The 17,283-nt window shown below is 37.1% G+C and overlaps 1 protein-coding gene and 1 non-coding gene across 3 annotated transcripts in view; one reads left to right on the forward strand and one right to left on the reverse strand.

Annotated features, from left to right (window-relative positions):
• Positions 1-17,283, reverse strand: part of LOC138693266 (protein jagged-1b-like) — a 728,512-nt gene that overhangs the window by 494,339 nt on the left and 216,890 nt on the right. The gene's annotated exons all lie outside the window — the stretch shown is intronic.
• On the forward strand, positions 8,573-8,645 carry TRNAT-CGU (transfer RNA threonine (anticodon CGU)). Its single transcript has one exon. It is a non-coding gene; the product is annotated as a tRNA-Thr (tRNA).

The following is a 17,283-nucleotide window of genomic DNA, read 5'->3' on the forward strand; positions in this document are numbered from 1 at the left end:
CATTATTAACAGATATAAGTTAAGTATTCTGTAGGACCAAAAATTAATCTTTACGTTGGTAGGGACTATGACAAGGTCTATTACATTTATATTTAATGACCAATAAAGTTATTAATGTTATTATTACTATTAATGTTATTATTATTATTATTATTATTATTATTATTATTATTCGCTCATCACAAACATTATTAAATAGGCCTACATGAGTCTAAGCGAATGAACGTAAAAAATACTAAATAGAGAGGAAATACTAAATCATGATAGAAACGGTTGTAATATGTAACATCTGCAACCCAATTAAAATAGTGGAATCAACACTTGCCTCATATTTTAAATTACGTACAGAATGTTCATTCAGTGCATACATTTCTTACATTACAGCGTTTCAAAGCGCCAAATAGGTAGCTAAGAAGCTAAAAACTACTAGCATACGCTCTTTAATAAGAAGCTTGAGTTAACTTATTTGTCATTAGGACCTCGAAAGCGCAGTAGCTGTGTAGCTAATTTGTTAGCCGAGTAATGATAGAAAAAAGTGTTTAGTGTACAGTATTAATGCCATGACATCTCATTGCCGTCTGGGTGGCCACCAGACAAGCCCACTGCGGGAACAAGATGCCCGGATTGCGTACATGAGAAGCTGGATGCACAAAAACTCAAGAGCGGGCCACACAAGAGCCGATGAGGTCACGAAGTAGTGTCTTCTGACTACTCTTAAATATGTGATCTACTATAGGGTCAACATTCTCACCATACTCACAAGGGAAGGGTTTCGGCTCGAACAGGAATTTCGTATCCAAAATTTGTATACAGGCCCATCTTTACATCTCTGTAAAGCTCTCAAAAGCATTCGTTTGTGTAATGTGTGGTTTGTCTGTTAAGGTGCGTACACACTTAGCGAACGAACAACGAACGAACGACAAACGATTGCATTCGTTGATTGAAATCGGTACGTGTGTACGTCGCAGCAAAGGCAAACCGATCGTTTGGTTTGCCTTCGGAAGTGATCCGTCGCTTGTCGGTACATCAAAGGAAGTTGGTATTCGTTGTGGACGGGATTTGCCACTAGTTTTAGTTCGTAGCAGAACGCAGCGCTTAGTTCAATTTCACTAACAGGATATCGAAACTGGAGTGGACGGAAGACGCTGTTATAAATCTTATTAATGCATATAGGGAGCAGGAAAGTTCATGGAATCCCAAGTGTCCTCCTTATCACAATAAAGTAAGAAAACATGATGTTTGGGAAGCTATTGGAAAGATGTTCAGCTGCAAGATAGGCGAGTCAAACACGTGCAAAATTTGAAAATTATTTTTGTTTATTTATTTTCAGTGGATACATGATTTTGTTTATTGTAGGGAGCAGAAGTCAAAAAGAAAATTGAAAATTGAATCCCTACTGACATCATTCCGGAGGGAAAGACAGAAGTCCACAAAAAGATCTGGAATGGGGAGTGATGAAGTGTACGAGTCAACTTGTTTCGCGTATAAACATATGTCGTTCCTTTTGGACAAATTCACGCCCAGAAAAAACAAAGTTCCAACCTTGTGCACACAAAATAAATTATTGGCACTGAAAAGTGTCTTTTCGTAAGCATGATGCGCATACGACAAACACAGACAAATATCTCTTTTTATTATTTTAAGATAATTATTGTCAGTGAGGTATCCGTATACTGAAACTTTCCCCTGGGGCCTATTTCATAAAAGTAATAATTTAATACCATTACTGAAAAGGTAATAACATTAAGTACTGCAATATTATTACTGTTCTGTTTCATAAAAGTAATAGTTAATATTATTTATTACTGTAAACGCTCATATTTTATTACTAAAATAAATAACAATATTACTAAAGTGTTTCATAAACCAGCAAAGATAATTAAATTTATTAATAATATTAACGTTAGTTCCATGACTGTATTTTAAGTAATAGTTTAATAATTTGTAAAAAGTAAATGCCAATGTAGGGTTAGATTTTGAAGATAAAACCGTGAAAACATTTGAAATGGATAATTCTGACTCAAATAGTGATGAAGAGGGAGTGTTTGTCCGACGTCCAAGAAATTTTAGACAACGAATATCCTACAACCATATGCAAGAAAGTTACGAATATAATGAAATAGTTGACCTTTCAATTCGAGAACTTTTCGCAAAAAACTCTGTTTCTTCAAGTTATTTTCACGTCTTTTCCCCATTTTAAAAAGCATCAGAGACAAAATGAATGACTAACAAAGTCCCTCTCCATACTTACAAATACTTACAAATTGTCATAGGCGCCAATGTAGATGGACCAGGCTGAAAATGAAAACTATCTTATCTAATTGTAAAAGAGGAACAATTGGAAAGGCTGAAACCTAAATTAAATTCAATTACAGTATAAAACTGTTAGAATGTAATTACTGTATATGTTACATTATTTTACCTTATTTGAATGATTGAACTTAACGTTTTTTCCCTCCTTTCTCGTCATTTTTAAAATTATAATTGTTCAGAAATATATGCTTATGGGACATTTACATCACAAAATACAGTAATAATGATATTTTCTGTACCTATTGAAATGTTTTTTCAATGCATACTTGTGACAACCTGAATCTATATACTCTTCACTAATTAACATTGTGAAGATCTTGGTGAGCCAAAATCTTTTGAAGACATATATCAACAAGTAGATCTATTACAAAATATATGGACTACTTTAAACCATCCCTATAGAGGGCATAAACTAAAATTAACTTACGAGATTTATAGGTACCGTATCTACAATTCCACATCACAATCTCTAATTAGAACATATTTGCATTTTGTATAGTCAGGTAACTTCTTGAACATACTACTTACAACATAATCAGCAATAAAAACCCATTAAGACAATTTCAGTATTTTATTAATTTCGTCATAACATTAATCTTCTACAACATCCACACCTTCAAACTCAAACACGATATTTTCTAGGAACGACTTCACCGCGTAAGTACTTATGCCGTTATTGCATTACTTATTTATTTTTGGTAAAAGAGTAATTTTTATGCGTATTTATTTTCGCTTGCACCAATAATTTTTAAGCCTTTTTATATAAGTACTTGCGCAGTATTCCGAATTATAACGGAACTTGAAAATATCTTACATAATACGCTTTGCAGGGTCCACTAACCCTGTCGTTAACACTGTCCTTAAGGCTGGTACAATATTGTCATCAAAAGTTTTCACTGCTTAACATTTTCATATGGTACTTCTTTAGATAACGAGATGCAAGTTTTATACACTCGCGCACACACACACACGCTTCTGTCACTGATTTTATACACTGTTTTTGTAATTGCAAACGTTACAACAGCAGAGACGTGAACAATTAGGAATGATAAAATCTGTTCACAATATTTTAGATTTATCATATTGTTTCTTTTACTCGTAAATCAACTGACTCAAATAACAGAAACAATAACTTCGAGTTACAGTGATTTACAATCTTATCTGAAATAAATTGTCTCCCAAACCTTCACACATATTACGACTTACTCTGTTGTTGTTATTAAAGATAGTACTTCAAAACTTATTTCATTCAACAACTGTTAACAGAGAGAATAATATAAATAGCTCTAGAGTGCAGACCTGAGAGGATAAAAAGACCAACTTGGTTATGTTTGTCAGCCTTAACCTCAAATCATCTGGTTACTGTACGTATTTTATGACTCGTGCAAAACGTTTATGAAACAGAATTTAGTCGGTTAATAAAATTGTTTTCATGACTGTAATACTATTACTTAATATTATTACTGTGTTTATGAAACAGGACTGCACTTGCTATAATTATATTTTCGTCTGCCTTTATAGCGGACAATCAGCGAATGTGAAGTTTTCTGACAATTTGCTGTTGATTTGTACGTCGCTTCGAACAGCGAACGAACAACGAAGTTTTGCTTCATCATTCGTTCGTTGTTCGTTCGCTATGTGTGTACGCACCTTTAGAGCACTGTACAAGTTGAGGGGTGGGGAGAGCACTGCACAAGTTAAGGGGATGGGACACCTTACCCGTAAGCCTAGCCTAGCCTGGAAGCTAGTGCGAGTGGTAAAATGTCTAAAGCCCATTTAAGAACATCTTTCTCCAACGTTCTGTCTGAAAATATTGCAGCTAATCAAAAGTATATACTGTTATGTGAGTCATTGAATGCGCACAAGGACGCAACCTTAATAAATTAATCTTCCAAGGCTAGGATGTGGAATGTATGATCATTCCACCTAAAAAAAAACTAAATATATCCAGCCTCTGAATATCTATTTCCTTAAACAATACAAAATATATGCTCGGAGGATAACAGATTACATAAGGACTCTTGCTGAGAATCCAGAACTTAACTTGGGAAATTGAGTGTTTATAATGAAAATGCACTCTGTTATTCATAACCAGTTATCTGCTCCAGTATACCGCCCTATGCTTCAATATTCCTGGCAGTCAGCTGGTTACGTGAATTGTGAACAAGTCTCGGACTTCAAAAATTTAATTCAGGTGGCAGAAGATTGTTCAGGTGTTGCTTCTGCGTGTTGTGCTTATTGCTCTGCACCATGCTGTTTCATGCATTTTATGGAGAATCCCCATGTACATTTTTAAAGAAGTGTATTGACCAATACCAACCAAACGGAGAGTTACACAAGTGAATGCTTTTACGGTCTTCATCACCATTGTGAGGTAAGCGTTTGTACAAATTTTTAACCAAAAATTCCTGTTCAAGCCGAAACCCTTCCCTTGTCAGTATTACGTTTTCTATTAAGTTACTTGTACTATAATAATAATAATAATAATAATAATAATAATAATAATAATAATAATAATAATAATAATAATTTATTTTAGCTGGCAGAGTTAAGGTCGTAAGGCCTTCTCTTCCACTCAACCAGCAAAAAGTATATACATATGCATGAACTTACAAAGAATTCAACAATTTGATTTAGATGAGAGTTACATGTATACAAGAGTTATTTACGAATTAAACAACAAAATACTATGAACTATTAATTAAACACTGAAATACAAACTATGTAGCAGAATTAAGCTAAAATACATAGAATGTTAATACAGCACTATCAGGATGATGTCTAAAGAAAGAAGTAACAATGTAGTCAGTGATAGTTTAAATCAGTATGATTGGAGTGAAATGCTAATAAGGTTATCTTTTAAGCTGTTTTTAAAGGTGTTTATTGTCTTGCAGCCCCTAATACTTTGTGACAAGGAATTCGATTGACGCGAGGTAGATACTGTAAAAGATGATGAATAACAAGATGTTCTATGAAGAGGTATACTTAGCGTGCCACAGATAAGTGATCTGGTATTTACGTCGTGGTTAGAGTATAGATAAGAGAGGTTAGAGTATAGATAAGGGTGTACTAGGATATAGATTCCAATTTCAAACCGAGCGAATCCGAGTTTGAATTTAGACTTAAAATATTAGAAAATAGTGAACGAATTAATTTCAAAACAAAGAAACTTAAATGCTTACAATAAACTTTAACAGCAAAACGAAATAAATTTCACGTACTTTAAAAATTAAAAGAAAGAAAATCTTGCACAGAACATTGCAAAATTTGAAGATTTTTCACAGTGAAATTCACCAGTATTGTGTATTGATGCAGCATGAACGGACACTTTCATATGAAAGACAACTAAATTTACAATTTTCTCACCGAGAATGGAACCTGAGTCGGCTGGTTCTGTTCCCACTGAATAACTGGAGAATACAGGCCTAAATAGACCTACGATGAAAGAGTAATGGAACGGAGAAAAATTCTCTCCGGCGCCGGGATTTGAACCCGGGTTTTCAGCTCTACGTGCTGGTGCTTTATCCACTAAGCCACACCGGATACCCACCCCGGCGTCGGACAGAATCGTCTCAGATTAAGTTCCAACTCTTGGGTTCCCTCTAGTGGCCGCCCTCTGCACTACGTCATAGATGTCTATGAACGTAGGACTGAAGTACACACTTGTACTGAGGTGCACTCGTTATGAGTGACTAGTTGGCCGGGATCCGACGGAATAAGCGCCGTCTTAAATCACGAAGTGATTTACGCATATCATAGATATTATTTTAATGTACCGACGTACATATGATATTTCCATGCAGATATTCTGCGTCATCATACGATGAAAGAGTAATGGAACGGAGAAAAATTCTCTCCGGCGCCGGGATTTGAACCCGGGTTTTCAGCTCTACGTGCTGATGCTTTATCCACTAAGCCACACTCTTTCATCGTATGATGACGCAGAATATCTGCATGGAAATATCATATGTACTTCGGTACATTAAAATAATATGTACTAAATAGACCTGTGTAAACAGTCGTAAGGTTCTGTCTAGAAACTTTGTACATGAAGTCGCATGTTTAGAGATTTTGCCAATTATATCGATCTGAATTCCTCGACTCTCTAGTCTCTGAAGTCAATGGCTAATATATTATGAACTTGTTTCAGAATAGCCGGCATCCGGATGCGATTCACGGACTCTCTGAATAGAAAACAGTCACGCGAACTACTGCAGAGCATGCACTGTGTGGGTGAGTCTTTGTGGCAAATGTCACGGCCTTAAATTAAGTATTGCTCGTGTTTGCAGATTAAGAGGCGGTGAACTTCAGCTTGAATAGAATTATCCCTTGTGTAGAATTAACGGAACTGTCTGTGGTAAGGCCGGTAATGCATACGCGAATGAAACATCTCTTCAAGAGTTTTGGACATACAGTAATTTATATGTACGATTCATAAGCTTTTCTGAGAATTAAGTGTTACACTGACTTGTACGGACCAATGTTACTAATATATTTTGTTATGGTTTCGTATTTCAACTTGATTTTTGGACCTTTATAAATGGCTAGGAGAGAAAACAATGATGGATTTTAATACATTAGATCAGGCCTGCACAAGGTTTGCGCTCTCCGAGCCGGCTCACGGCTCATGAGCGGAATGCAGATATTAGCTGCGCTCTGTATAAGGGTGGACTGGAAGAAGAGGTGATCTCGTACAAAATATACACAAAAGGAAATGCAGTACTAGTAAGAGTGTTTATGAAATTAATTCCCGTTCAGTGTTTGCAAAACTATCTTCGACTATTATTAATTAATAAAGAAATATCTATTTTACAGAAATAATAGAAATTCTATAGCTACTTAAAAGTACAATATCATATTGTTATATTTTTATTTATCAGTACATCAAAACGAGGTTTTATACTGTTGGCAGATGAAAGGAACAGTAGCCTACTGATCGTAATGAAACATCAGTTACAGATGTTCGATGTCTGCCTTTATTAAAGTTGATTATAGAAAACAGTTGCTCACAAATATAAATGTTGAGCCAAACATAGCAATCATTTTCACAGCCAGCCTGTGTAGTCGTGGATTTTATTGCTAATGGTTAGTCTTGTAAAACTCAACCAGGCTAGTAGTATTATTCAAACGATCTTTAGCCCTTAGATCACATTGAAGATCAATAAGTTCGAGCTGTAAATCGTTAAATGTTAATTGTTATGTTCCGTCTTTTAGATTCCTCCATACTGTACTGTAGCAGTAGGTAAGCAACGTGAAACAGTTACTGAGAATAGGCCTACACACTGCACTCCATTAGATAGCTGAGTGGTCGTTTCCCTCTCCTCTACCTACAGCAAATGTATGTCATTCTGACGTATCTTCCTCTCCGTTTCGGCGAGCGGTAAACACAGCTCTCCCGCTCCGAAGGAGCGCGCGCGCTCGTTCAGCGCTGTTTGTGCAGGTATGCATTAGACACTAGAGTTGGGTCGATTCGTGAACGAATCGTTCATTCGAACGACTAATAATAAAGAATCGTAAGAATCGATTCGTGGTATCAACGAATCGTCGTTCAAAAGAATCGTAACGAATCGTCGTTCAAAAGAATAGTAAGGAATCGGCATGGTATCGTAACCCACGATTCTATTAGTTGTTTGATGTAACCTGTCAACGGACATTTCCGAACCGTGTCGAATGCTCCCGAGCGAGAGTGAAATCAAAATATGTACTGCATTTGTTAAGTGTGGAAAATAATGAACACAAACCTGAAATTTGCATAGTTAAATAGAGATGTAATGCAAAAAATGTACTTCGTAATAAGGTTCAGTTGATAAATTATAATTTAGAGACATTATCTTGGGTAATTTTGTAGACTAATGGAGGTCATACTGAATGGTTCCAGCCAATGAGAAAGAGACAATCCAATGTCTCGCCTCTTATGCCATCTATGCGAGAGATGTAGAACGTTTTTGTTCTACGCGGAAAGGAAAGTGTCTTGCGACGATTCAAAAGAATAGTTGGAATCGCAGACTGGGAAGAATCGTGAACTCGTTGACGATTCAAAAGAATAGTGGAATCGCAGACTGAGAAGAATCGTGAACGAATCGTTAGAATCGATTCGTAATGTGTGATTGAATCGTTGGAATCGACGTCTGAAAAAGAATCGTGTTGCCCAACTCTATTAGACACTAGACATATATATCAACATATATGCCTAACTTGGAATCAGGTCACAAAGGGAAACACTGAAGGAGGAAGATTCACTCCGGTGCTGTGGATTGAATTCGGCGTAGCTCAGTGGTCAGAGCGCTTGGTACGTATAACCAAGGACCCGGGTTCGATTCCCGGCGTCGGAGCGAATTTTTCTCCTCAAATATTAATTGTCAACATTACAGAGATTATTCTGTAGGACAAATTAATAAATCCATAATATTGTTGGCACTAATTGAATCTGTGTGTCTAGCGTGGAAAGCTGACAGTCTACTCTAGCCGTTTGGCTATCATTGCGTCATTGTAACTGAGAAAGCAGTAGAATAATACAGCATGCATGGCCTATTTGTGGTTCAAAGGACCTCAGTCTCGTAATACTGTTTGCTAATCACATGTTACATTTTCTCTGACAAAATAAAATCCTACCTGAATGGCAGACTTGATGAATGAAACCCCTACGACACGAGTTTACAATAAGAGTTGTCTCATTCTGAACCTTGGATTGTTGTTTCTGAATGACCTGATGGGGAGAGCTGCTTTGTCTAGAAGGGGATTAATCTGTCCTGGACGTTCGGAGAACCACGAGGAGCTCAATGAAATGCGTGCGAACTTTACATTTGCCTCTAATTACACTCGCTTGGTTGAGTATTTTGTTTGGTGAAACTGAGACAATTTCTAAGTGCTTGCTTGATAGTGGGTTTGAAGTTAAGCTGTGAGTATATGATACGGCACTCTAAGCAGTCGTTCTGTGTGACAACTGGCGTTCCTTCGTAACTATAGAAACGCCTGTTAATTATAAATCCTTTTTGCAAGTTCAAGCTCAATACGTTTCTCTTTAGTCTAGAGGAAACTCAGTCTCAAATTCACAGTTCTTTCTGCCATAATTTCACGTCATCTTCAGCATCCTTAGGAGTCTGTCATACCTATTTAAACTCTTCCTGAGCACATTCGAATTTTTATACCCCTTGGCCTATACAATGTCATTTTCAAAAAGTTGTGGTTACATGCACATGGCATAATATATATAGGCCTACTAAAAGTTAATTTAATACAGTATCTGAAGTTTCATTTCACTATTTAAAAATCTCCAGTTTTTTGGCCCATTCTGTATATTGGAACCCCTCCCCCATGGATTTTAATAAATTCTTTCAAGCAGGTTACGAATATATGCGTAGGGGAGAAGTGGGTACAGTGAGACAGGGAGAACAGTGAGACATTTTTTATTAGATGGTAAATTTTGATGTTGAAATGTTGTAACAGTGGAGTTGTATGTTGCATGAGTAAAGTAACAGTATTTTCATACTCGATTTGATTCTATTTATAAAGGTGAGTGATGAAAAAATAATTCGTAACTTTTCACTCTAGTAGAAGTAAAATTTTGGCGTGTGTTTAATGAAGGTTATATTGGATATACAAATGAAATAGAAATATGAATGTTTTGTTACCTAATACTATGGTATTTGACGTTATGTTTCTCAAAGTTTCGTCTTTCTTGTTTTGATTTTGAAGTGATGGCGCCATTTTTAAACGAACTATGCGTAAAGGGAACAATGAGACATGTCATTGATGGGTACACTGAGACGTCTCATTGTTCCCATTTACCAATGATTTGCAAAAATAAACTGTAACTATATTACATTTACCGGTAACTAACATTAAAAATGAACATACAAGTAACCAATTTAGAAAATATAGCTTAAAATATTGGATACATTACATTTTAATGGTTTCTTAAATTAAAAATTATTCACAAAATTTAATAAAATGTTAAAAAATAATAAAGAATTAAATTAAATTCTTATAATTATAAGCTTTGTTGTCACCAAAAATTCATTTTATTTCTTCGCAAAAGTTTGAAAAGTCATGGAAAATTCACTTTTCCAAATGTTCCAGATGTTTCAATAGTTTCCAAGTCAGACATCAAAATGATTCTAAATAAGTCTATAGAACATGGCAAGATAAAGAGACAGCAAGCTTTCTTTTCTTTTGAAATAAATGTAAATCATTTCAATGTCCGTTAATAGACACTGTGGTGCCTCACTGTACCCTCCTGAATGGGAACAGTGAGACATTTGCATTTTTTTTTAGAAACACGCATTGTATATTATGTGCTTTATCTATTAAAATTTCTGTTTATGTATTATTGTACTCCATGTTTTAATGTATATTTTTATTGCGTTTGATTTTAAAAATACTTGAAATTTCACTTGCATACATATGTCTTAATATTTTGTGTCTCACTGTACCCACTACTCCCCTACTCTGCTTTGTGTTGTGTATAGGAATGGACTCGTACACATTGTCATTTTATCGGATATGACATAAGCATTTCCATGACAACGAAGTCGAACTTCTGTTCCACAAAATTATTTCATCGAATATAGACGTTACTTTCTTACTTACTGGCTTTTAAGGAACCCGGAGGTTCATTGCCGCCCTCACATAAGCCCGCCATTGGTCTCTATCCTGAGCAAGATTAATCCAGTCTCTATCATCGTATCCCACCTCCCTCAAATCCATTTTAATATTATCTTCCCACCTACGTCTCGGTATCCCCAAAGATCTTTTTCCCTCCGGCCTCCCAACTAACACTCTATATGTATTTCTGGATTCGCCCATACGTGCTACATGTCCTGCCCATCTCAAACGTCTGGATTTTATCTTCCTAATTATGTCAGGTGAAGAATACAATGCGTGCAGCTCTACGTTGTGTAACTTTCTCCATTCTCCTGTAACTTCATCCCTCTTAGCCCCAAATATTTTCCTAAGAACCTTATTCTCAAACACTCTTAATCTCTGTTCCTCTCTCAGATTGAGAGTCCAAGTTTCACAACCATACAGAACAACCGGTAATATAACTGTTTTATAAATTCTAAGTTTCAAATTTTTTGACAGAAGACTAGATGACAAAAGCTTCTCAACCGAATAATAACACGCATTTCCCATATTTATTCTGCGTTTAATTTCCTCCCGAGTGTCATTTATATTTGTTACTGTTGTTCCAAGATATTTGAATTTTTCCACCTCTTTGAAAGATAAACTCCAATTTTTATAGTTCCATTTCGTACAATATTCTGGTCACGAGACATACTTAGTCTTTTCGAGATTTACTTCCAACCCTATCGCTTTACTTGCTTCAACTAGAATTTCCGCGTTTTCCCTAATCGTTTGTGGATTTTCCCCCAGCATATTCACGTCATCCGCATAGACAAGAAGCTGATGTAGCCCATTCAGCTCCAAACCCTGCCTGTTATCCTGAACTTTCCTAATGACATATTCTAGAGCGAAGTTAAAAAGTAAAGGTGATAGTGCATCTCCCTGCTTTAGCCCGCAGTGAATTGGAAAAGCATCAGAAACTGGCCTATACGGACTCTGCTGTAATATAGATGTTACTCGTCAAAATATTTCGAAGTGAGGAAGAGACAACACTAAGAGCTCCAAGAAACTTGGAAATGAAATATCATTGCTCGTCAGTGACAGAGAAACTAACTGGAGACATCAGTCATTATGCGGGGAATCGAGTCCCTGACCCCCCAATAACAGCTACTAGTGCCGCCCTTAACTTTGTTTGGAGTCACGCCCCGTCGTAAGTTATATCAATTACGGCGCAAGTGTGCACAGCCCTCGGGGGTCCATTAGCAGCGGAACCTGTGCATCTAGCGCAGTGTCTTCCATCCTCTCGTAATTATTATTTTTTATTCGATCGAACTCCGTCCTCCGTAACCTCTCACTGCGCTAAGTGTTGTAGTTTATCACGTTCAACTGCATGTCGGTCGGCCTCTCATTTGAAATCGGTAATAACTCTAACAATGAAGGTCTTTAATCACCGCCGAAGTACAAAATAACAACACAGAGACGCACGCAATATATTAACATTTCAGATCAAGAGGTCCGAGCCAAACCCGACCTGAATCTTGTACCTTGATTTGCATTAGTCTTTTGTCAGTTAATCATTAAGTTAGCATTTTTTTGTACAGTTTGCACAAGTGTTTAGAATCTCTCTAACATACGTGCCCTTATTCAGACAGAATTTTCTTTTTAATCACAAACCGTTATACACCGTGTTCCGCTTATAAGTATAATAAAAGAAATAGTTATAATTTCATAACAATGCATGCAAATGGGTTAAGATTGGTACCATTGTAAAGAGGAAATTGGGAAGTTTTAATCCATTGTTGTTACTTATTTTTAGAAGACTCACGCATGCGCATATCATTAAATAAGAGAATTCGTATCGTATCTTTAGTCAGTCAGCATGTGGACGCCACAGCAGAAAGCCTTTTGTGTGCTGTCATTAGCAGAACATAGATCCATAATTCGTGTACAGCGCTTGTTTCGCCGTCAGTACAATCTTAGACCGAGGGAAGCTGTACCGACGTACGTCTCAATAATGAAATGGGATAGGCAGCTCAGAGAAACAGGAAGTTTGTTGTCTAATGCAGGTAAACATTCCAAGCGTAAAGTGTCTGACGAAAATGTCGAACGCATTCGCGAGGCATTTCAGAGAAGCCCGCGGAAATCCATTCGACAGGCTAGTGTGCAGTTGAACATCCCACCAACAACAGTGCATACAGTGCTCCATAAAAGATTGCGTTTGCGAGCGTACAAGCTGCAACTTCATCAGATGATTACGCCGAATGATAAACTGGAACGAAAACGCTTTGCAGAAACAATGTTGGATAAAGTGGACGATGACGACACATTTCTAACTCGAGTCTGTTTCTCAGATGAGGCAACCTTCCACGTCAGTGGAAAAGTAAACCGACACAATTGTCGCATCTGGGGGTCGGAAAATCCAAGTGTCGTAATTGAACACCAACGGGATTCCCCTAAATGGAATGTTTGGTGTGGGATCATGCGTGACAGAATCATTGGTCCCTATTTCTTTGCTGAAAAGACAGTCACTGCAAACACGTACCTGGATATGTTGCAACTGTATGCTGTGCCACAACTCCCAGATGGAGCAATTTTCCAGCAAGATGGGGCTCCACCACACTTTGCCAACATGGTTCGCACATTCTTAGACGAACAATTCCCTGCAAGATGGATCGGAAGAGGATCACCGTACATCACATGGCCTGCCAGATCACCAGATCTAACACCACCTGATTTTTTCCTGTGGGGGTTTGTTAAGGACCAGGTCTACAGGACGCCAGTACGTGATTTGGCAGACTTACAAGAAAGAATTTATGCTGCTGTCAACAATGTTACACCACAGATGCTTCATAACACTTGGGTCGAGGTTGAATACCGGTTGGATATTTCCCGTGCCACCAATGGAAGCCATGTTGAGGTTTATGGAACATAAGGTAACAAAAATTCCCAGTTTTCATTCTTTGTAGCAGTTGGTTTCAACTATATACTTGTATTAATTCAGAAGTTATAGCTATTTCTTTTGTTATACTTATAAGCGGAACACGGTGTATATCACATTGTTTTATTATTATTATTATTATTATTATTATTATTATTTAATTAGTTCATCGCTGTGGAGTAACGGTAACCGTGCAACGAGCGGGCCCAGCTTCAAATCTTGATTGGGACAAGTTACCTAGTTTGGGTTTTCTCCTTGTGTATGTGTGTACGTGTGGAGTAAATGTTGGTAATACTGTGATAGTTATTTTTGGGAATTTATTACAATTTTACTGAGCGAGAGGAAGATCGGTTTTTTGCGTCAACATGTAAAGGGAATGTTCGTGGACAAGTTTATGTACAAAACTGGTTCTTTTCTCGCTCAGTAAAATTGTAATAAATTCTCAGAAAGAACTATCACAATATTATCAACCTTTACCCTATATATATATATATATATATATATATATATATATTCTCTTGATAAAATGCTACGAGCGTGACTCGGAAAGTTACTTTCGGTATTTTTTTTTCAGAAAGCATTTTATTGAGGGAACTTTTATTGTGTGCAAGTGAAAATGCACTTTTCAATTACCTTCAACATAATTTCCATTTACATTCAGACTTTTTTTCGTACCGCTTCACAAGCTTCGAGATTGCAAATCAAGATTTCAGGTATAACTCCCTGATTTGAATAATTTCGAGGGAAAAAGTGTTCCGGGGCCGAGCATCGAACCCGGGACCTTTGGTTTAACGTACCAACGCTCTACCAATTGAGCTATCCGGGAACTCTACCCGACACCGATCCAATTTTTCCCTCTATATCCACAGACTCAAAGTGGGCTGACAACCGTCGAGCAACCAACTTCGAGTGCACACTAACTCCGTGTGACTTAAATTGTGGTTTTTCTGTTAACGAACAGTGACGTGTATTATGCAAATCAAGTTTTCAGGTATAACTCCCTGTAAAGTTGATTTGAATAATTTCGAGGGAAAAATTGTTCCGGGGCCGGGCATCGAACCCGGAACCTTTGGTTTAACGTACTCGGGTAGATCAGTTAGTAGAGCGTTGGTACGTTAAACCAAAGGTCCCGGGTTCGATGCCCCACCCCGGAACAATTTTTCCCTCGAAATTACTCAAGCTTCGAGATTCCCTCTGCTTAAAAATCGGCCGCCTGTGACTGTAGCTACCCATTGACGCTCTCTTCGAGCTTCTCATCTGTTTGAAACCGCTGGGATTCAAGTCATTTCTTCACGTTTGGGAACACGTGGTAGTCGCTCACAGCCAAGTCAGGACTGTATGGTGGATGATGAAACACATAATATAGGTTAACTGCATAATTTTTTTTTTCATACTATGATAAAAATGGCTTTTTAAAATTATCAGTAATTTTTTTATACTTTTATCAGCTATTTAATTAAGCACTAATAAGTCTTGTTATGGTACATTGTAATTTATGTCCATTTGTGAGCTTATTTCCTTGTAAAATTTTAGAAATCTAGAACATGCATTTTCTGATATTATTCGTGGTCGTTCACGTACAGTCTTGGAAAAAAGTTTTGCCGCACAGATACTTTATAAGTCACAGAAAGGAGGCAGTGCACATGATCAGAGGACGAGCGACCTGGTTCACAAGAGAACGACTAGTTGAGGTAATAAAATTAGTCTTGTTTCGTTGTATGTCTGATCATGCGCACTGCCTCCTTTCTGGGACTTATAAAGTAGACTATCTATGCGACAAAATGTCTTTCTAAGACTGTACATATACCTTTAAGCAAATAGACAAATTAAAAGGGACAGGGGATGCATCCAACTCTCATAGTTGAAGAAATGGCTGTAAAAATGACCTAGTTCCATTCTTCCCTCTAAATCAGTCAAACAACTTTTCATTTAGAATTGTAGACAAACAATTTCTGCATCGGTTGGTGCAACAGTAAAGTAAAGAAAACTAGATACTGGATGAGTTTCCGGAGGATTCATGTCAGGTCGATTCAGTTGTAATACTGAACATTTATACAACGTTGGGAAGAAAATATAAAACCTGACAACTAGAAAATCACTATAATGAACTAATTTATATAGTAATGGGGAAAAATATTTGTTTCCCTCTTGCGGTATAAAGTAAAAAGACCCTGACTACATACATACTAGTAGTACAAAGTCTACAGATATCTGAGTTACACAATGGTTTCACGACGCCAGGTGTTTCCAAAGTTAACGAAATCCTTCCGTGCTCTTTAGTACGCAACAATTTTCCGCTTGTTCAGTTTACTGAACTTCCAATTAAATTCCGACATTTTGGAGTGCACTCCAGTCGTGTCGTGTTCTTAATGCACCTAGCAATCACAGCACAACACCAGTGGTGTTTGACTGACTGCTTTAATAACGGCAGATGTAAGTGCTGAGGTCACAGTTCGACCCTTGAACTCCATATGGCCAGCCGTGACGAGCTTGACACTTGGAATTGAAGTGGGACTGCATGGATTCCGGCCCAACCCTCCTCCCTCTCTCGAATTTTGAATTAGCGTGTTCAAGAGCGGTGACGGATGAAGGCCAAGTCAAAGGAAATCTCTCTGCATTTAGGAGAAGAATTATTATTGCCTCTTCACGACGAGTGTTACCCGAACAGTGTAACTTGACTGAAACGATCCTAGCAGCCGCCTGGTGTTTATGGCTGGTGATGTATTGGAGTTGTTAGAAATTTTATAACGTTCTCGTGTTCTGTTATGTTAAATCTTATCTTGTCGGCCGGTTTCTTTCTCAAGTTGACAACTCAGTCAATGGAGCCTCCTTTTGTTTTGCCATAACGTCTAAACAAACGTCGTCAAATTGTATCTTTTGTGAAAAGTTAATATCCGCCAGAATTGTAGACATGCAAAGGAGCTTTAACTGCAAATTTCTTAAAATAATTTATGTTAATAACCATTAACTAGAGCTGTGATAGATATGCCAATTCAAGTTGTATTTAACAATGTAGTTTTTATGAAAATTGATATTATCTGACTTAAAAATTTAGTTATAATAACAATTTTCTAATGTTAAAACACCAAATCACACAATGCCTCCACATACGCAGTAGACCTACACATCACAAACACCAACCACAGTTACAGCAACATAGAAACAAACATGGAAATTCTACACAATCAACCGAAAAACCTGAAACTAAATACAGTAGAACAGTACGAAAAATAAAGACACACAGAACACACCCACAACACATCCTCAATACTTACAACTCACTTACTTACTTACTGGCTTTTAAGGAACCCGGAGGTTCATTACCGCTTTCACATAAGCCCGCCATCGGTCCCTATCCTGAGCAAGATTAATCCACCTCCCTCAAATCTATTACAATATTTATTAATTTATACAGTAATATTTTAATATTATAATAATCATAATACTGATAATACAAATGCTTATTTTTA

The sequence above is a fragment of the Periplaneta americana genome, chromosome 17, assembly GCF_040183065.1.
Source record: "Periplaneta americana isolate PAMFEO1 chromosome 17, P.americana_PAMFEO1_priV1, whole genome shotgun sequence".
Taxonomy (NCBI): Eukaryota; Metazoa; Arthropoda; class Insecta; order Blattodea; family Blattidae; genus Periplaneta; species Periplaneta americana.